A 19,000-nucleotide genomic window follows, 5' to 3' on the forward strand; every position below is an offset into this window, starting at 1 on the left:
CTGTTAACCAATACTTCATAATAGCTTGTGTAATAAATATTAGATTTAACTAAATTGATTGTGTTTAAAAGCTAATGAGAAGGATCCTACTGAGAGAGGTTTCAGACACAGGAGAGAGGATAATTTCTGAGGAAAAAGTACGGTGGGATCCAAAGAGGGATAAACTAGAGACAGTAAGAGGAATATTTCCTCCATTGTAATAGGAGGAAAGGATGAATGCAGATAAGCTATTTTCTCTGTCAAGAAGAACGGTGGTCTGCTGAGAGAGAGCATGTGGTGATCTAAGTATCTAAGGAGAGTGGAGAGTAGAAATCTGAAATAACCTGAATAAAGAATGGCATGAGAGCTGACTAAGGATACTACTAAGATAGTGTTGGGGATCCAGCTGTGGTTGCAAAGCAGGAATTTATAGTGGCAAATGGCACAGTTAAGCATTTTTCTCCAATAGCATTTAGCAGCTCTGGAGTAAAAGGGAACCAAAATTAGCCCAGAGTTAGTGTTTTGCCAGGCTTGCATGATGGAAAGTCCGCGGCGGGGGGGTAGGAGGGAGTTAGTTGAAGATAATGATAGTTGCTAATGTCCTTATCGGTATAGTTGTGTCTTAACATCATTTTGAAAGGGAAATCTTATGAGTTGGTTATTCCTTGGGTACGTGAGTACTTAGTACAACCTAACAATCATGTACAATCAGTGTATTGATTATCTAGTGTTGCATAACAAATTACCCAAAACTTTGTCTTAAAATAGTAATAACCATTTATTATCTCACACCATTTATGTGGGTAAGGAATTCAGAAATGGCTTAGCTGGGTGGTTCTAGCTCAGGATCTCTCATGCGATTGCAATCAAGATGTTGGCTTGGGCTGCAGTTATTTGTAGGCTTGACTGGGGCTGGAAGATCTGCTTCCAAGATGGCAAGTTGACACTGACTGTTGGTAGGATGGCTCAGTTCTTAACCATGTGGATCTCTCCATAGGAGAGTTTCTATGTTCTAATGATATGACAGATGGCTTCCCCCAGACCAAGTGATCCAAGGGAGCAATGCTAAGTGCACTCCATTATGTCCTAGACTCAAAAATCACACATCGGGACTTCGCTGGTGGTGCAGTGGTTAAGAATCTGCCTGCCAATGCAGGGAACATGGGTTCGATCCCTGGTCCAGGAAGATCCCATATGCCACAGAGCAACTAATCCTGTGCACCACAACTACTGAGCCCGTGAGCCACAACTCCTGAGCCTGCATGCCACAACTACTGAAGCCCATGTGCCTAGAGCCTGTGCTCCGCAACGAGAGAAGCCACCGCAATGAGAAGCCTGTGCGCCACAACTAGAAAAAGCCTGCACACAGCAACAAAGACCCAAGGCAGCCAAAAATAAATAAAATAAATTTTAAAAAAGAAATCACACATCATCATTTCTGCAATATCCTATTGGCTACACATTTTACCATGCAGGAGGGGACAACACAAGGACATAATACCGGGAGGTGAGGATCACTAGGAGCCATATGGGGCTGGCTTACCACAACTGAGTAATAAGATTTGAATACCTATAGTATTAATACTTGATGATGTTATAATAATAAGAAAATAACATAAAAATTACTTATCCAAGCCATTACCTAATGGTCAATTACCTACTTACCTAATATGTTCTTCCTCCCCTATTCAATTCATTGAATCTGATTTTTTTGAGATGTACTTGAGTTTACAACAGATTTGAGAAGTTCTGTTTAAGAAATGCCAAATCCTCAAGCAATAAAGAAATCCATAAATTATGATTCAACTTACTGTGTTTGATAGTATAACCAACATAGCATTTGGAGATACTGATTCACTAATCCCACCTTCAAAATATTAAAACTGACATCAAAATGGTGACTATAAAAAACGACAGGGAATTCCCTGGTGGTCCAGGGGTTAGGACTCAGGGCTTTCACTACCATGGCCTGGGGTTCAATCCCTGGTTGGGGAACTAAGATTCCACAAGCCCCACGGCATGGCCAAAAAAACCCAAAAGGACAATAGGCTATATATATTTTGTTTTAAAAACTAAAACATGCTTTCTAGCACATGCTAGAATACTCTTTGACATAAATTATAGCAATATTTTTTGGGTCTATTTCTTAAAGCAAAGGAAATAAAAGCAAAATAAACAAGTGGGGCTAATCAGACTTAAAAGCTTTTGCAGAGCAAAGGAAATCATCAACAACCTACTGAATGGGAGGAAATATTTGTGTATGATATGACTGATAAGGGATTAATATCCAAAATATATAAACAGCTAATAGAACTCAACATCAAGAAACAAACAACCCAATTAAAAAATGAGCAGAAGACATGAATAGACATTTCAGAGAAGACATACTGATGACCAACAGGCACATGAAAAGATGCTCAATGTCATTAATCATCAGAGAATTGCAAATTAAAACTACAATGAGATATCACCTCACACCTGACAGGATGGCTGTCATCAAAGAGACCACAAATAACAAATAACAAGGATATGGAGAAAAGAACTCTCATACACTGTTGGTGGGAACGTAAACTGGAGCAACCACTGTGGAAAACAGTATGTTTCCCAGAAAACTAAAAACAGAACTACCATATGACCCAGCACTTCCACTCTGGGTATATATCTGAAAAAAACAAAAACACTAATTTGAAAAGATACATGCACCTCAATGTTTACAGCAGCATTATTTACAGTTGCCAAGATATGGAAGCAGCCTAAGTGTCCATCAGCAGACAAATGGATAAAGAAGATGTGGTGTATATGTATACAATGGAATACTACTCAGCCATAAAAAAGAATTTTTGCCATTTGCAACAACATGGATGGACTTGGAGGGTATTATGGTAAGTGAAATATGTCATACAGAGAAAGACAAATACTGTATAATATCACTCATAAGTGGAATCTAAAAAATAAAACAAACTAGTGAATATAACAAAAAGGAAACAGATTCACAGATACAGAGAACAAACTAGTGGTTATCAGTGGGGAGAGGGAAGGGAGAGGGGCACGACAGGGGTAGGGCATTAAGAGGTACAAACTATTATGTATAAAATAAACAAGCTACAAGGATATATTGTACAATATAGGGAAGATAGCCAGTATTTTATAACTATAAATGGAATATAACCTTTAAAAATTGTGAATTACTGTGTTGTACACCTGTAACTTATATAATACTGTACGTCAACTATATCTCAATCTTTTAACAAGTAAACAAAAAAACAGTACATGCAATTCTTAAGAAGGCAAATAAAATCATTCAAGTCTTGGAAGTATCCTTACATTCAAGTCTTCCAAGCAAGAATAACTGCGCAGGGACTACCCTCGTGGTCCAGTGGCTAGGACTCGGAGCTCCCAATGCAGGGGGCCCAGGTTCAATCCCTGGTCAGGGAATTAGATCCCACATGCCACGACTAAGATCCAGCATGCCACAACTAAGATCCAGCATGCCACAACTAAAGATCCCGCACACCGCAACTAAAAAAGATCCCAGAGACTTCCCTGGTGGCACAGTGGTTAAGAATCCGCCTAACAATGCAGGGGACACGGGTTCGAGCCCTGGTCCAGGAAGATCCCACATGCTGCAGTGCAACTAAGCCCACGCGCCACAACTACTGAGCCTGCACTCTAGAGCCCGCAAGCCACAACTACTGAGCCTGCGTGCCTCGAGCCCATGCTCCACAACAAGAGAAGCCACAGCAATAAGAAGCCCACGCACCACAACAACGAGTAGCCCCCACTCGCTATAACTAGAGAAAGACCGCATGCAGCAATGAAGACCCAACGCACCCAAAAAGAAATAAATAAAATAAAATAAATAAATTTATTAAAAAATAAAAAAAAGATCCCAGGTGTCGCAACTAAAACAGATTCCTCATGCTGCAACTAAGACCTGGCACTGCCAAATAAATAAATATTAAAAAATATAATAATAACTGTGCAGAGAATTCCCTGGCGGTCCAGTGGTTGGGACTCTGCACTTTCACTGCTGAGGGCGCGGGTTCGATCACTGGTTGGGAAACTAAGATCCCACAAGCCGCAAGTCGCAGCCAAAGGAAAAAAAAAAGAACAACTGTGCATCAATTGATGTTCCTCTTCTTTCTCTTGTCCATTCCCCACTCCAGATAACCTTCAGATAATGTAAAGGTTAAAGGAATATCTTGTGATATTGCCTGATGTTCTGCTAATACAGAAAACAAAATGCCCAAATCAATGGGCATGTTTTACAAATTTGAAAATTCAGCATCTGCTTTCATTTTATTAAGATACTTTCATGTTAAAAGACCTTTTAGAATGTATAACAAAAGTTAAAATTATCAAACTAAAATATGTCAGGTGATGGGTTAAGTATTTTAGTTTGGTTATATATCCCATATAATTCTTGCAATATCTCTGGCATAGACATTATATACATTTTTTAAATGAAGAAAATAAAAGCTTAAGTAATTTGCCTAAGGTCCCCACGTTAAATGGCAGAGCTTGAATTTGAACCTGAAACTAAACTCTGTCAGTATGCCAAATTGCCCGAATGCATTAGTAAGTCCCCTACATATGAAGGAGTTCCATTCCGAGAGCACGTTCATAAGTCCAATTTGTTTCTAAGTCCAACAAATTAGCCTAGGTACTCAACTAACACAATCGGCTACGTAGTACTGTACTGTAATAGGTTTATAATAATTTTCACACAAATAATACACAGAAAAAAAACACAAAAAATACAGAAAACAATTTTAAACTTACAGTACAGTACCTTGACAAGTACAGTAGTACAGTACAACAGCTGGCATACAGGGCCTGGCATCGAGTGAACAGGCAAGAAGAGTTACTGACTGGAAGAGGGAGAGGAGGTGGGATGGTAGAGCTGAAGGATCGTCAGCAATGTGAGACAGAAGACAAGCTGCAATTTCACTCATGCCTGACGCTGATGGCACAGGTTCTAGTTCCTTGCTAGATTCAATTCTATCTACCCTCTTGAAAAACGGATCCAGTGATGTCTGGTTAGTACTGTACCAGCTACATCACCGCTGCTTTTACGCTTGCTTCTGGACATCCCGGGCTTGAAATAAAGATACTGTATTACTGTACTCTATACAGTACTGTACAGTATACAAAAACACAACCACTTGTAGAGGATGCACGCATGTGACAATGTACACCAGACATGGGAACTAACTTAAGTGATTCAACATGAGAACACATGTTTGCATCGCTGAAAGTTCACAACTTGAAGGTTCGTATGTAGGGGACTTAGTGTATTCTCATTTAATTCTCACTACAAACCTATCTCTGAGGCTTAGATTAAGCAACAACTTGAGAAAGGTCATAAACTACTGAGTGGCTGTGCAGGGACTCAAATCCAGGTCCATCTCTAAATCCATTGTGTTTTGCTATAAACACAGAAATTAAAAGTAACACATATTATAAATATCAAATTAGGAATATGAAACAAATAATTTACTGAAATAGGCAGTGAGTGCCCTAGAACAACACTTTACCAGTAGTCAATATATCTATTCCAAATCAGGGTTCAAACTTTTCACAAACGCCAGATCAATAATATCTAACTTCATATAAGCTAACTGCAACAAAAGTATTACTTTGTCAAATGCCATGAAGAGAACAAATCTTTATTCAAATACCTCTGCTCTCATTGGGAAGCTGCTGTGTGGGATGCTATGGCAGGGGTGAAGGGGAGAGAGAAAAAGGTATAGAGGATGCTTTAGAAGAGCAGGAAACTGGCCATTGGTAAGACATCCGTGTGCTGAGAAGGACTATAATTTGAAAACAAAAGTAATATGTTTAGCCATATTTCATTCACACTTCTAAAGTCTGCTCAGAGGGATACCCAAGAATCTGAAGTTCACTTGGAACAGATCTCAGGCCAGATGTTGTACTTCAAACTAGTGCCTTTTTGTTCTCTTTGCTTTCCTTCCTCATCCCACCTTTCTTTAAATATCCTTTGTTTATAAAAATCTTTTTAAAGGTAATAGTGTCATTGTAAGGATTCTTTCAAACAGTTTAAATATTTTGTAAAATAGCAAAATTCTAGAAAATAAAGAGAATTCTTCTAAAACCCATACACCCTAAAATTCAAAGTAGAGCATATTGCTTCCCTAAATTGCCTTGTTAAGTCAAAAGACCCTTTTTTGTGAGTCTGGGACATCTTCTCATACCAAAATGCAAGGAAGCAGACAAAGAATACTAGGCCTATGCCAAAATGATTGAGGAGCCAAACTGGCTCTTACAAGCCAAAGATGGAACAATTTGAGCATAAAAATGAATAATTTCAATAGAAGGAGATATATCATATATGTTAGAATCCATGAGTTCATATTGAAAAATATTTTTTTAAACCTTCAATGAACCAAAAGTACGTCAGTGATTCTCAGTTTCTGTTTGAAAGTAGAGAAATAATGATTATTTGACTGGTTTCCCTATCATTTCATGAACTAGGTGTTCTCACCTATACTATCAGCCAGGTTAGGTCCTGCTGTCTCTTGAGTGAGGCTCATTTAGGTCAAAGCAGCCAACCTATACTGAGAATGTGGGGCTCAGAAGTCTCCAGCACCCTGAGATAGTGACCAGTGAAGACAGCATGCTCACTCTCTGTTGCTGAAAATGGAATGAAGGAACTTTTAGGACTTAATAACTCCTTTAAAGAGAAACACCTGTATCCATGCTTGGAACAGAGCTCACACGTCAATACTGATCTGCAAATGAGTATGGTTTTTTGGTTTGTTTTTTGTTTTTTTTGTTTTTAATTGAAGTGTAGTTGATTTACAATATTATGTTAGTTTCAGGTATACAACATAGGGATTCAACATTTTATAGAATATACTCCATTTAGAGAAATGCAAATAAAAACAAAAATAAACAAATGGGACCTAATGAAACTTCAAAGCTTTTGCACAGCAAAGGAAACCATAAACAATACCAAAAGACAACCCTCAGAATGGGAGAAAATATTTGCAAATGAAGCAACTGACAAAGGATTAATCTCCAAAATTTACAAGCAGCTCATGCAGCTCAATAACAAAAAAACAAACACCCCAATGCAAAAATGGGCAGAAGACCTAAATAGAAATTTCTCCAAAGAAGATATACAGATTGCCAACAAACACATGAAAGAATGCTCATCATCATTAATCATTAGAGAAATGCAAATCAAAACTACAATGAGATATTATCTCACAGCAGTCAGAATGGCCATCATCAAAAAATCTAGAAACAATAAATGTTGGAGAGGGTGTGGAGAAAAGGGAACACTCTCGCACTGCTGGTGGGAATGTAAATTGATACAGCCACTATGGAAAACAGTATGCAGATTCCTTAAAAAACTACAAATAGAACTACCATATGACCCAGCAATCCCACTACTGGGCATATACCCTGAGAAAACCATAATTCAAAAAGAGTCAAGTACCAAAATGTTCATTGCAGCTCTATTTACAATAGCCAGGAGATGGAAGCAACCTAAGTGTCCATCATCGGATGAATGGATAAAGAAGATGTGGCACATATATACAATGGAATATTACTCAGCCATAAAAAGAAACTAAATTGAGTTATTTGTAGTGAGGTGGATGGACCTAGAGTGTGTCATACAGAGTGAAGTAAGTCAGAAAGAGAAAGACAAATACCATATGCTAACACATATATATGGAATCTAAGGGGAAAAAAAAGGTCATGAAGAACCTAGGGGTAAGACGGGAATAAAGACACAGATCTACTAGAGAATGGACTTGAGGATATGGGGAGGGGGAAGGGTAAGCTGGGACAAAGTGAGAGAGTGGCATGGACATATATACACTACCAAACGTAAAACAGATAGCTAGTGGGAAGCAGCCGCATGGCACAGGGAGATCAGCTCGGTGCTTTGTGACCACCTAGAGGGGTGGGATAGGGAGGGTGGGAGGGAGGGAGACGCAAGAGGGAAGATATATGGGAACATATGAATAACTGATTCACTTTGTTATAAAGCAGAAACTAACATACCATTGTAAAGCAATTATACTCCAATAAAGACGTTTAATTAATTAATTAATTAATTAAGTTATTACAGGACTTCCCTGGCGGTCCAGTGGTTAGGACTCCATGCTTTCACTGCTGGGGGCACAGATTCGATCCCTGGTCAGGGAACTAAAATCCCTCATGCTGCACAGTGCAGCCAAAAAATTAAAATAAAATAAAATAAATTAAAAAATAAAGTTATTACAAACAAAGGCAGAACACTGACGTAAATCACAGCAAGATCTTTTTTGATCCACCTCCTGGAGTAATGAAAATAAAAATAAACAAATGGGACCTAATTAAACGTAAAAGCTTTTGCACAGCAAAGGAAACCATAAACAAAACAAAAAGACAACCCACAGAATGGGAGACAATATTTGCAAATGAAGCGACCAACAAGGGATTAATTTCCAAAATACACAAACAGCTCATGCAGCTCAATATAAAAAACAAACAAACAACCCAATCCAAAAATTGGCAGAGGATCTAAATAGACATTTCTCCAAAGAAGAGAGACAGATGGCCAAAAAGCACATGGAAAGATGCTCAACATCACTAATTACTAGAGAAATGCAAATCAAAACTACAATGAGGTATCACCTCACACTGGTCAGAATGGCCATCATCAAAAAATCTACAAACAATAAATGCTGGAGAGGGTGTGGAGAAAAGGGAACCCTTCTACACTATTGGTGGGAATGTAAATTGGTACAGCCACTATGGAGAACAGTATGGAGTTTCCTTAAAAAACTAAAAATAGAGCTACCATATGACCCAGCAATACCACTCCTGGGCATATACCTGGAGAAAACCGTAATTCGAAAAAATACATGCACACCAATGTTCATTGCAGAACTATTTACAATAGCCAGGATATGGAAGCAACCTAAATGTCCATCAACTGAGGAATGGATAAAGAAGATGTGGTATGTATATACAGTGGAATATTACTCAGTCATAAAGAGAACAAAATAATGCCATTTGCAGCAATGTGATGGACTTAAGAGATTGTCATACTGACTGAAGTCAGTCACAGAAAGACAAATATCATATGATATCGCTTATATGTGGAATCTAAAAGAAAAGGGTACAACTGAACTTATTTACAAAACAGAAGTAGAGTCACAGATGTAGAAAACAAACTTATGGTTACCAGGGGATAAGGGGAGGGATGGCAGGGAGGATAAATTGGGAGACTGGGATTGACACATACACACTACTATATATAAAACAGATAACTAATAAGAACCTGCTGTTTAGCACAGGGAACTCTATTCAATACTCTGTAATGGCCTATATGGGAAAAGAATCTAAAAAAAAAAAAAAAAGTGGATATATATATATATATATATATGTATAACTGATTCACTTTGCTGTACACCTGAAACTAACACAACATTGTAAATGAACTATACTCCAATAAAAATTTTTAAAAAATAGTTATTACAAAATAATGGCTATATTTCCAGGTGCTATACAATATAACCTTGTTTATTTATTTTATACATAGTAGTTTGTATCTCTTAACCCCATACCCTTATTTGCCTCTCCAGCCTTCCCTCTCCCCACTGGTAAAAAAGAAATTTTAACCAGCTAATCACCTTTGGAAGATGCGAGAGAACTCATTATTCTGAAAACTGATAGGTAAAAGGAAAGAATTAGGTGTTTATGTGTCCTTCCCACACAAAGTTTATTTCAGGGTAACCAAATATTTGACAAGGGGAAGCTTATTTGTATAGAAGTATTTGAGCCAATTAAAGAAACAATAGAATTTTAAATTGCCATTTAGCAGCCCCTAATGAAATAATGAAGCTAGGCCATCACCAAAGACTACTACGATGGTTAATTTTACGTGTCAACTTGCCTGGGCTAAGGGATGCCCAGATAGCAGGTAAAACATTATTTCTGGGTGTGGTTGCAAGGGTGTCTCTGGAAGAGATTAGCATTTGACTAGGTAAACTGAGAAAAGATCACCCTCACCATTGCAGGTGGGCATCGTCCAGTCTGTTGAGGATTTGAATAGAAGAAAGTGGTAGAAATAGGGCAAATTTTCTTTTTAATTCGAGCTGGAACATCCATTTTTTCTTGTCCTCAGACATTGGCGCTCCTGGTTTTCAGGTCTTTGGACTTGGAGTGAGACTTGCATCATTGGCCCCCTGATCCTTGAGCCTTTGGACTGGGACTAAAACCACTGGCTCCCTGGTTTTCAGGCCTTTAGAATCAGACTGAATTATACCACCAGCTTCCTGGTTCTCTAGCTTGTAGATGGCAGATCATGGAACTTCTTGGACTCCTTAATCTCATGAGCCAATTCCTGTAATACATCTTTATCTATCTATCTATCTATCTATCTATCTATCTATCTATAGTTATTAAAACCATTAAGTGAAAAGATGAAGAGGAATTTTTAAGTGGATAAATCAGGCTAAGAACACTTTAATATCACCATAAAAGACAATGAGTTATTATGGACAAACTAATATGATGAAATAGGAAGTGCAAAACACTACCTAAGATGGACAAAAAATCAACACGGAATCTCATAACACCTCTAGAGCTCACTACCAATTTACAGAAAATACAGGAGTTAGAGAACTTCAAATAACACCATGGGAGGGACTTCCTGGGTGGCACAGTGGTTAGGAATCCGCCTGCCAATGCAGGGGACACGGGTTTGATCCCTGGTTCAGGAAGATCCCACATGCCGTGGAGCAACTAAGCCCATGCACCACAACTACTTAGCCTGCGCTCTAGAGCCCGTGAGCCACAACTACTGAGCCCACATGCTGCAACTACTGAAGCCCACATGCCTAGAGCCCATGCTCCGCAACAAGAGAAGCCACTGCATTGAGAAGCCCACGCACTGCAATATGAGTAGTCCCCACTCGCTGCAACTAGAAAAAGCCCGCGCACAGCAACGAAGACCCAATACAGCCAAAAAATAAATAAAATTTTTAAAAATAAATAAATAACACCATGAAAATGCAATCAACAAAATTCAGAATTTGGGGGGAAATGACCTAGTTTCTTCAACAAATAAATTACAAGAGGAGAAAAAGAGAAATGGAATCCATAAGAGAGACTTAAGAGACATAGAGATTGAATGCAGCTGGGCACCTTGTTTGGATGGTAGTTCTAACACTTATGTGATAAAAATTATTAACAAAATATTAGCAAACAAAATCCAGCAATATATAAAAGGAATTATAAACCATGGGTCCCAGGAATACAAAAATGGTTTAACATCCAAAAAAATCTATTAATGTAATATACCATATTGAATAAAATAGAACTATTTGTAGAATAATGTAGAATAAACCACATGATCAATTGATGCAGAAAAAGCATTTACAAAATTCCACACCCAATCATGATTTAAAAAAAAAAAAAAACTTTCAAAACACTAGGAACAAAGGGAACTTCCTCTTAAAGGATATCTACCATAAACATACAGCTAACATTACACTTAATGATGAAAGACTGAATGTTTTCCTGCTAACAGGAATAAGGCAATGATGTCCACTCTATTTCTATTCAACACCGTATTGAAGGTTCTAGCCAGTGCAGTAAGCAATGAAAAGAAATTAAAGGTGTAGAGTTTGGAAAGAAAGAACAACTGTCCTTATTCAGAGATGGCATGATTTTGTATGTAGAAAATCCTATGGAAACTCCCCAGAAAACTACCAGAAATACTATGTAAGTTTAGCAAGGTTACCAGATACAAGATCAGTACACAAAATGGACTGTATTTCTGCAAACCAGCAACAAACAATACTTAAAGTGAAATAAAGAAAACAATTCCATTTATAATATCATCAAAAATAATAAATATCGGGACTTCCCTGGAGGTCCAGCGGTTAAGACTCCGCGCTCCCAATGCAGGGGGTCCGGGATTTGATCCCTGGTCAGGGAACTAGATCCCGCATGCTGCAACTAAGAGCCCGCGTGCTGCAACTAAAAAAAAAGGATCCCGCATGCCACCATGAAGGATCACGCATGCTGCAACTAAGACCCAGCGCAGCCAAATAAATAAATAAATATTTTAAAAATAATAAAATATCTAGGAATAAATTTAACAAAATAAGTGGAAGTTTTATACCCTGAAATCTATAAAACACTGCTGAGAGAAATCAAGGAACACCTAAGCCAAGGGAGAAGTATACCATGTACTTAAGTTGGGATATTGTTATGATGGCACATCTTTCCAAATTAATCTATAGATACAATATAATCCCTTACAAAATAATGGGGAGTTGTAGAAACTGACAAATGTATCCTAAAATCTATAAGGAAACATAAAGACCAAAATAGCCAAAACAATTTTAAGGAAGAAAAACAAAGTACGAAGACTTACACTACCTGATTTCAAAACTTATTTTAAAACTATATAAATCAAGGAAGTGTAGTATTGGCATACGTACTAGCATATAAATCAATGGGATAGACAAGAAAGGCCAGATATAAACTTATACATTCATGGTCAATTGATTCTCAATAAACATGCCAAAGTAATTCAATGGGGGAAAGGATAGTCTTATGGTGCTGGAATAATTGGTTAGACATACAAAATACAATGAACCGTATACTTACAATGGGTGAATTTTTTGATATGTAAATTATACTTCAATAAAGAGACAGCAATTAAATAATTTTTTCTTACAATTATCGGAAAATTAGGACAATTATTTTGTTTTTGTCTACACCGTATAGCTTGCGAGATCTTAGCTCCCTCACCAGGAATTGAACTGGGGTCCCCAGCAGTGGAAGCGCTGACTCCTAACCACTGGGCCGCTATGGAATTCCCAAATTAGGACAATTTTAACACTGTCTGGATACTTGGTGATATCTAGGAATTACTATTTTTAAAAGTGTAATAATGGTATCATGCTTATGTGATTTAGAAAGTCTTTAGTTTTAGATTTATGTATTGAAATATTTTAGGATGACATGATATGATTTGGAGAATTTGCTTCAAAATAATTGAGGGGGAAAGAGAGTGGGTAGGGATATAGATTAAAAAACAAAAGACAGGTCTTGAATTTTTAATTACTAAAGCTTGGTGATGGCCACATGGAGGGTCATTATACTCTTATTTTTACTAAGTTTTGTGAAAGTTTGTAATTTCCAAAATTAAACAGAATTTTTACAAAGACTTCTTCTGTATGTGCTGTTTTTGTTACAGTCCTACAGTTACTCAAAAAAAATCATGATCAGTTTCAGTCATCAGCCATTCTGCACCTGGCATATTGGGGGTGCATAACACTTTGTAGTTATTATTTGTTTCTTTATGTGACAGAGGGAGCACAACAGCCACAGAAGTAGCTCCCAACATGATCTAAAAGCCAGCATCATCACGATTTATGAATGATCTCTTATCTGATACTTCTTTTCTTAATTTACTTTTTATTGAAGTATAGTTGATGTACAATGTTGTGTTAGTTTCTAGTGTATAGCAAAGTGATTCAGTTATACATATACACTTTTTCATATTCTTTTCCATTATGGTTTGTTACAGGATTATCTGATACTTCTGAGCTTATAAGAGAATGAGCAGAGTAACCAGTTTTTCTGTGGAAATTCATCTAAAAACAAGCCTAAAGCTTAGGACTAAGCAGATGGGCTGGAGTTTCACTGGCTCTGTGCTAAAATTAATTAGCTAGTTTGAGAGATAAAGCATGTTAAAATATCAATTCAGAACAAATAAAAACTGCATTACATGGTTTAAGTTCTACATATTAAGGCATCTGTTTTCTAGTATGCGTTCCTAGAGGTTAGGGACTTGTGTCTTGTTCAGTATGTGAGCTGCTACATTGTACAGGAGATGCTCAACAGTTACTAAGGTCAGTAACTGTTGTTGAATTTATTAGGTTAGTTGAAAGCTTGGGAAAATTACCAATTAAAATGGGTTCTTTTTACCTAAAATATAACAAATTCTTTATTTTCAGAAGTGGCTCCCACATCTGTTAGAATGGCTATTATCAAAAAGACAAGAAATAACAAGCATTGGAGAGGATGTGGAGAAAAGGGAACATTTGTGCACTGTCAGTGGGAACGTAAACTGCTGCAGCCACTGTGGAAAACAGTATGGAAGTTCCTCAAAAAATTAAAAATAGAACTACCATGTGATCTCATAATTCTACTCTGGCTATTTATCCAAAGAAAATGAGAACATTAACACGAAAAGATATATGCACTCCCATGTTCATTGCAGCATTATTTACAATGGCCAAGATATGGAAACAGCCTAAGAGTCCATTGACAGAAGAATGGATAAAGAAAATGTGACATATAGAAATAAAAATCTATATATCACGTTTATCTATACACCAAAATATTATTCAGTCATAAAACAGAATAAAATCTTGCCATCTGCGACAACATGGATGGACCCTTAGGGTATTAAGCTGAGTGAAATAAGTCAGACAGAGGAAGACAAATACTGTAAGATCTCACTTTTATGTGGAACCTAAGAAACAGAAATTAAAACCAAGCTTACAGAGAACAGACTGGTGTGCGACAGGTTGGTAGGGGGTGGGGTGTGGGCTAAAGGGGTGAGTGGAGTCAAAAGGTACCAACTTCCAGTTATAAAATAAATAAGTCATGGGGATGTAATGTGCAGCATGGTGACCATAGTTAATATTATGTTGCATATTTGAAAGTTGCTAGATCTTAAAAGTTCTCATCACAAGAAAAAAAGAATTCTGCAACTATGGATGGTGATGGATGTTAACTAACTAGACTTACTGTGATCATTTCACAATATATACAAATAGTAAATCATTATGTTGTACACCTGAAACTAATGTTAAAAAAAAGAGTAGCTCCTTTTGGCCCCACACCCTCCACCAGCAATAAAAACAATATTTACTTTCATTTACAAAGGGATATCTTGAGCTATACCAGGAGAAATGTAACCCCTCGATATAGGCAGGGGCATCTTAATCTGTCGTATGTATTTGGCTTGGATATACTCTATCTAACCAACTCCCCCTACCATGTGTGCATGTGCATGCACACACTCACATGCTCCCTAGCCTACTTAATACTATGCCACCACTCATTGACTCCTCTTTCCATTACTGACACCAAGCTTTATTAACTACCTATTTCAGATCACAGTCTGTCCACTTCTCTCTTCCCCACTGCCTGATCTTAATCTGAATATCTCACTCAAATGAGACTTTACCACTGTGCCTGCCTCTGATTTTCCTCCTCCAAGCCAACCTAAACTACAACTGCGAGTGTCATTCCCTTATTTAAAACCTTCCAATGGCTTGCCATTGCCCTCAAAAGGAAACAGAAACTCTTTAAATTGATTTTTCAGGGCTCTTCTATGATCTGGTCCATTTCATCTCCACTTCTCAACCCTTGTTCACCACCACCACTTACCATACACAATAATTTGTTTAAACAATTTCATATACACAATTCTTCCAGGTTTGCGTATATGTGTATGTTGTTTTTCCTGTCCCTAACACTCTCCCACTCCTCCACACACCAATCCATACTCATCTTTCAGCTCCCAGCTTAAATGTCATTTTGAGCACTCTCATAGCCCCCCTCATTTACCCCAGAAACAGTATTCATCATATTGTATAATTTTCTGATTACTTGTCTAAATCTTCCATTAGACTACAAACCAGTAGTCTAGTGCACACAGAAGAGTGTTTGGCTCAATGATGGTATACAAATCTTCAGTAAATTAACAATTTTTTTTAAATGACACCTAATAATGACTTAAATTAGCTTCAAAACCCTCAATTTGGTTTCACATAATCTGTAGGATTTTGCTTCTTCATTCTACCCCAATTTCAGCCCACAACCCTTACTTACCTATAGAGATGTGGTAGAGATTGCCACTAAAATCCATTCTATTCTTGCATAACTAGACCTGGCTGCCCAAGTAGAGACTACACTTCCCAGTGCCTCTTGCAGCTATATGTATTCATGTGACCAACCTACTGTCAAAAGAATGTGAGAAGTTATATAACTTATTTACTTAAAACGGCTTAGACTTCCAAAGCCCACCAATTCAGGGACTAAAATGAAAACAACTGAGTAATCTCAGAAGCCATATTTTGAAAACGGCAAAGTCAGTTAGAGCCCAGGTCCTTGAAAGACTGCATGGAGGACAGCACAGGACACTTAAGTGGTGAGAAATGTCCTAGCCTTAACAGAGCCATCACATTTTGGGGTCTCTTTGTTACAACTATAACTACTATAAGGCCTAATACACAGGATACAGAAAGGCAGATGAAATGGGAGACTTCAGATTTTCAGAAAAACTACATAGACCTAATAAAATAAAGATTAAAATTTCCAATATCAAAAACAGATTACGAACCAAGAGTCATATAAACATAGAACTAGTAATTTTTGAAACTAGTTAAAAATATCTTCCTTAATGAGAAAGAATTGATATGTTGAGACTTCCCTGGTGGCGCAGTGGTTAAGAATCCGCCTGCCAATGCAGGGGACATGGGTTCGAGCCCTGGTCCGGGAAGATCCCACATGCTGCAGAGCAACTAAGCCCGTGCGCCACAACTACTGAGCCTGCACCCTAGAGCCCGCAAGCCACAACTACTGAGCCCACGTGCCACAACTACTGAAGCTCATGTGCTTAGATCCCATGCTCTGCAACAAGAGAAGCCACCGCAATGAGAAGCCCGTGCACCGCCACAAAGAGTGGCACCCACTCACTGCAACTAGAGAAAGCCCGGGCGCAGCAACAAAGACCCAACGCAGCCAAAAATAAATAAATAAATATGTGTGTGTGTGTGTGTGTGTGTGTGTGTGTGTGTATACACACACACACACACATATAAAGAATTGATATGTTATCTGAGGCAAATTAACAAAATCAGAAAGTAAAAATAATACGAAAGAGACAAGGAAAAAGAACTTATGTGTCTGTGGTGCCCATAGGTCATGTGCAGTTATAAGCCAGCAACTAGGGTAACTGCCATTCTACATGCAACTTCTTATCCCAAGAAAAGCTAGCCCAAGGATAATGGGACAAATGATAGACAACAGATCACAAACCAACTTCAGAGGTCACAGACCAGCACCAGGCAGCTCAAAGACAAAATGGGCAGATTCTGTACTTAAAAACATGCCTTGCTCACATGGAAATAAATGCCTAACAGAATGAAGATTTTGAAAGATTTCTGAAGATTTAAAAACTTCAAAGATTTTATGGGGGACTTCCTTAGTGGTCCAGTGGTTAAGAATCCGCCTTCCAATGCAGGGGAAGCAGGTACGATTCCTGGTCGGGGAACTAAGATCCCACATGCTGCGGAGCAACTAAGCCCGTGCACCGCAGCTACTGAGCCTGTGGCGCTACAACTAGAGAGAAGTCCACACGCTGCAGCGAAGAGCCCGCGCGCTGCACTGAAAGATCCAGTATGCCGCAACGAAGATCCTGGGTGCCACAACTAAGACCCAATGCAGCGAAATAAATTAAAAAAAAAAAAAAAACCTTTAAAGATTTTAAAAGAGTAATGAGAAAAATGACCGAGAAAACTTAAAAAAAAAGGCTCTGTCACCCTCCTTACAAAGAAGCTACTTCAAGATCCCTTAGGTTCTCAGAAAAGAATGGCCACTGGCAAGGAGACAAAACAAATTATTAGAATTCCATGGCCACATTTATCTATTTCAGGCCCAGCACAAAAATACCTACTAAAAGCAGAACCTCTTTTTAAAATTTTTCCAATGGTGAGTAGAAGCTTAAGAGCCCCAGTTTTGCATGGGTTCAGATGCTGACTCTTACCACTTACTGGGTGTCATGACTCTGGGTAAATTATTTAACCTCTCTGGGGTTCAAGTTTTCTTACCAGTAAAGGCATATTCCAACTCCTTTGACACCATTCAATAAAATTGCAATGGTTTAACAAAATAAATCATGTAAAGTATTTATTATTTATGGCAAGCACTGTACTAAGAAGCCATTATTACTGTACCTGTTTATACTTTCACTCCAATGGGGTTTTGTACTTTGTTTTTTAATAACATTTATAGTTGACACTGATTTTGAAGCAGCTACAAGTTTCCTTTAAGTTAGGAACCTAACTTAAACCTGAGTTTAAGACTCAACTACTGAGCCTGCACTCTAGAGCCCGCGAGTCACAACTACTGAGCCCGCATGCCACAGCTACTGAAGCCTGTGTGCCTAGAGCCTGTGTTCCGCAACAAGAGAGGCCACCGCAATGAGGCCCGCGTGCCACAATGAAGAGTAGCCCCCGCTCACCGCAACTAGACAGAAAGCCCGTGCGCAGCAACGAAGATCCAATGCAGCCAATAAATAAATAATAAAATTACTAAAAAACAAAAAAACAAAAAAAAGCCATCACTAGACTTCCCTGGTGGTCCAGGGGTTAAGGTTCTGCACTTCCACTGCAGGGAGTGTGGGTTCAATCCCTGGTCAGTGAAGTTCCACATGCCATGTGGTGTGGCCAGAAAAAAAAACAAACCCCAAAAGCATCACTTGCTCAGGTTTTGAAATTCAATTTTAAATTGTATTTGCTGTTTCCTACTCCAATTTATCCTTCTAGATAAGGGGGGGTCAGCAAACTTTTCTGTAAGGAAAGGAATAATCAGTAAATTTTAGGCTTTGCAGGACTTATGTCACAACTACTCAAGTCTGCCATTGTACTGCAAAAGCAGCCAGAGACAATATGTAAACAAATGGGAATGGCTAATCCAATGAAACTACAAAAACAGGCAGTGGGTCTTAGTTTGCCAGCCTCTGTTCCAGATGATGTGCAGGATTCAGAGAAAATGGAAAAGGTAATTAGATATTTGAATAATTAGGAGAAAGTGTTTTTCTTTTTATATCTCCAATATTTGACAGTTACAAAATATGCACATGCTGCTATCCCTAAGTTAACACTAAAAAAGTTAGCCACGTTTAATATCTAAACTTTTCAAACTAAAAGGATCAATCACATTTAAATTTAAGCCTTTAGGGCTT

Source organism: Aethalodelphis obliquidens, unplaced genomic scaffold, assembly GCF_003676395.1.
Source record: "Aethalodelphis obliquidens isolate GAN/ISIS:26980383/991018 unplaced genomic scaffold, ASM367639v1 scaffold4, whole genome shotgun sequence".
In the NCBI taxonomy this organism is placed as follows: Eukaryota; Metazoa; Chordata; class Mammalia; order Artiodactyla; family Delphinidae; genus Aethalodelphis; species Aethalodelphis obliquidens.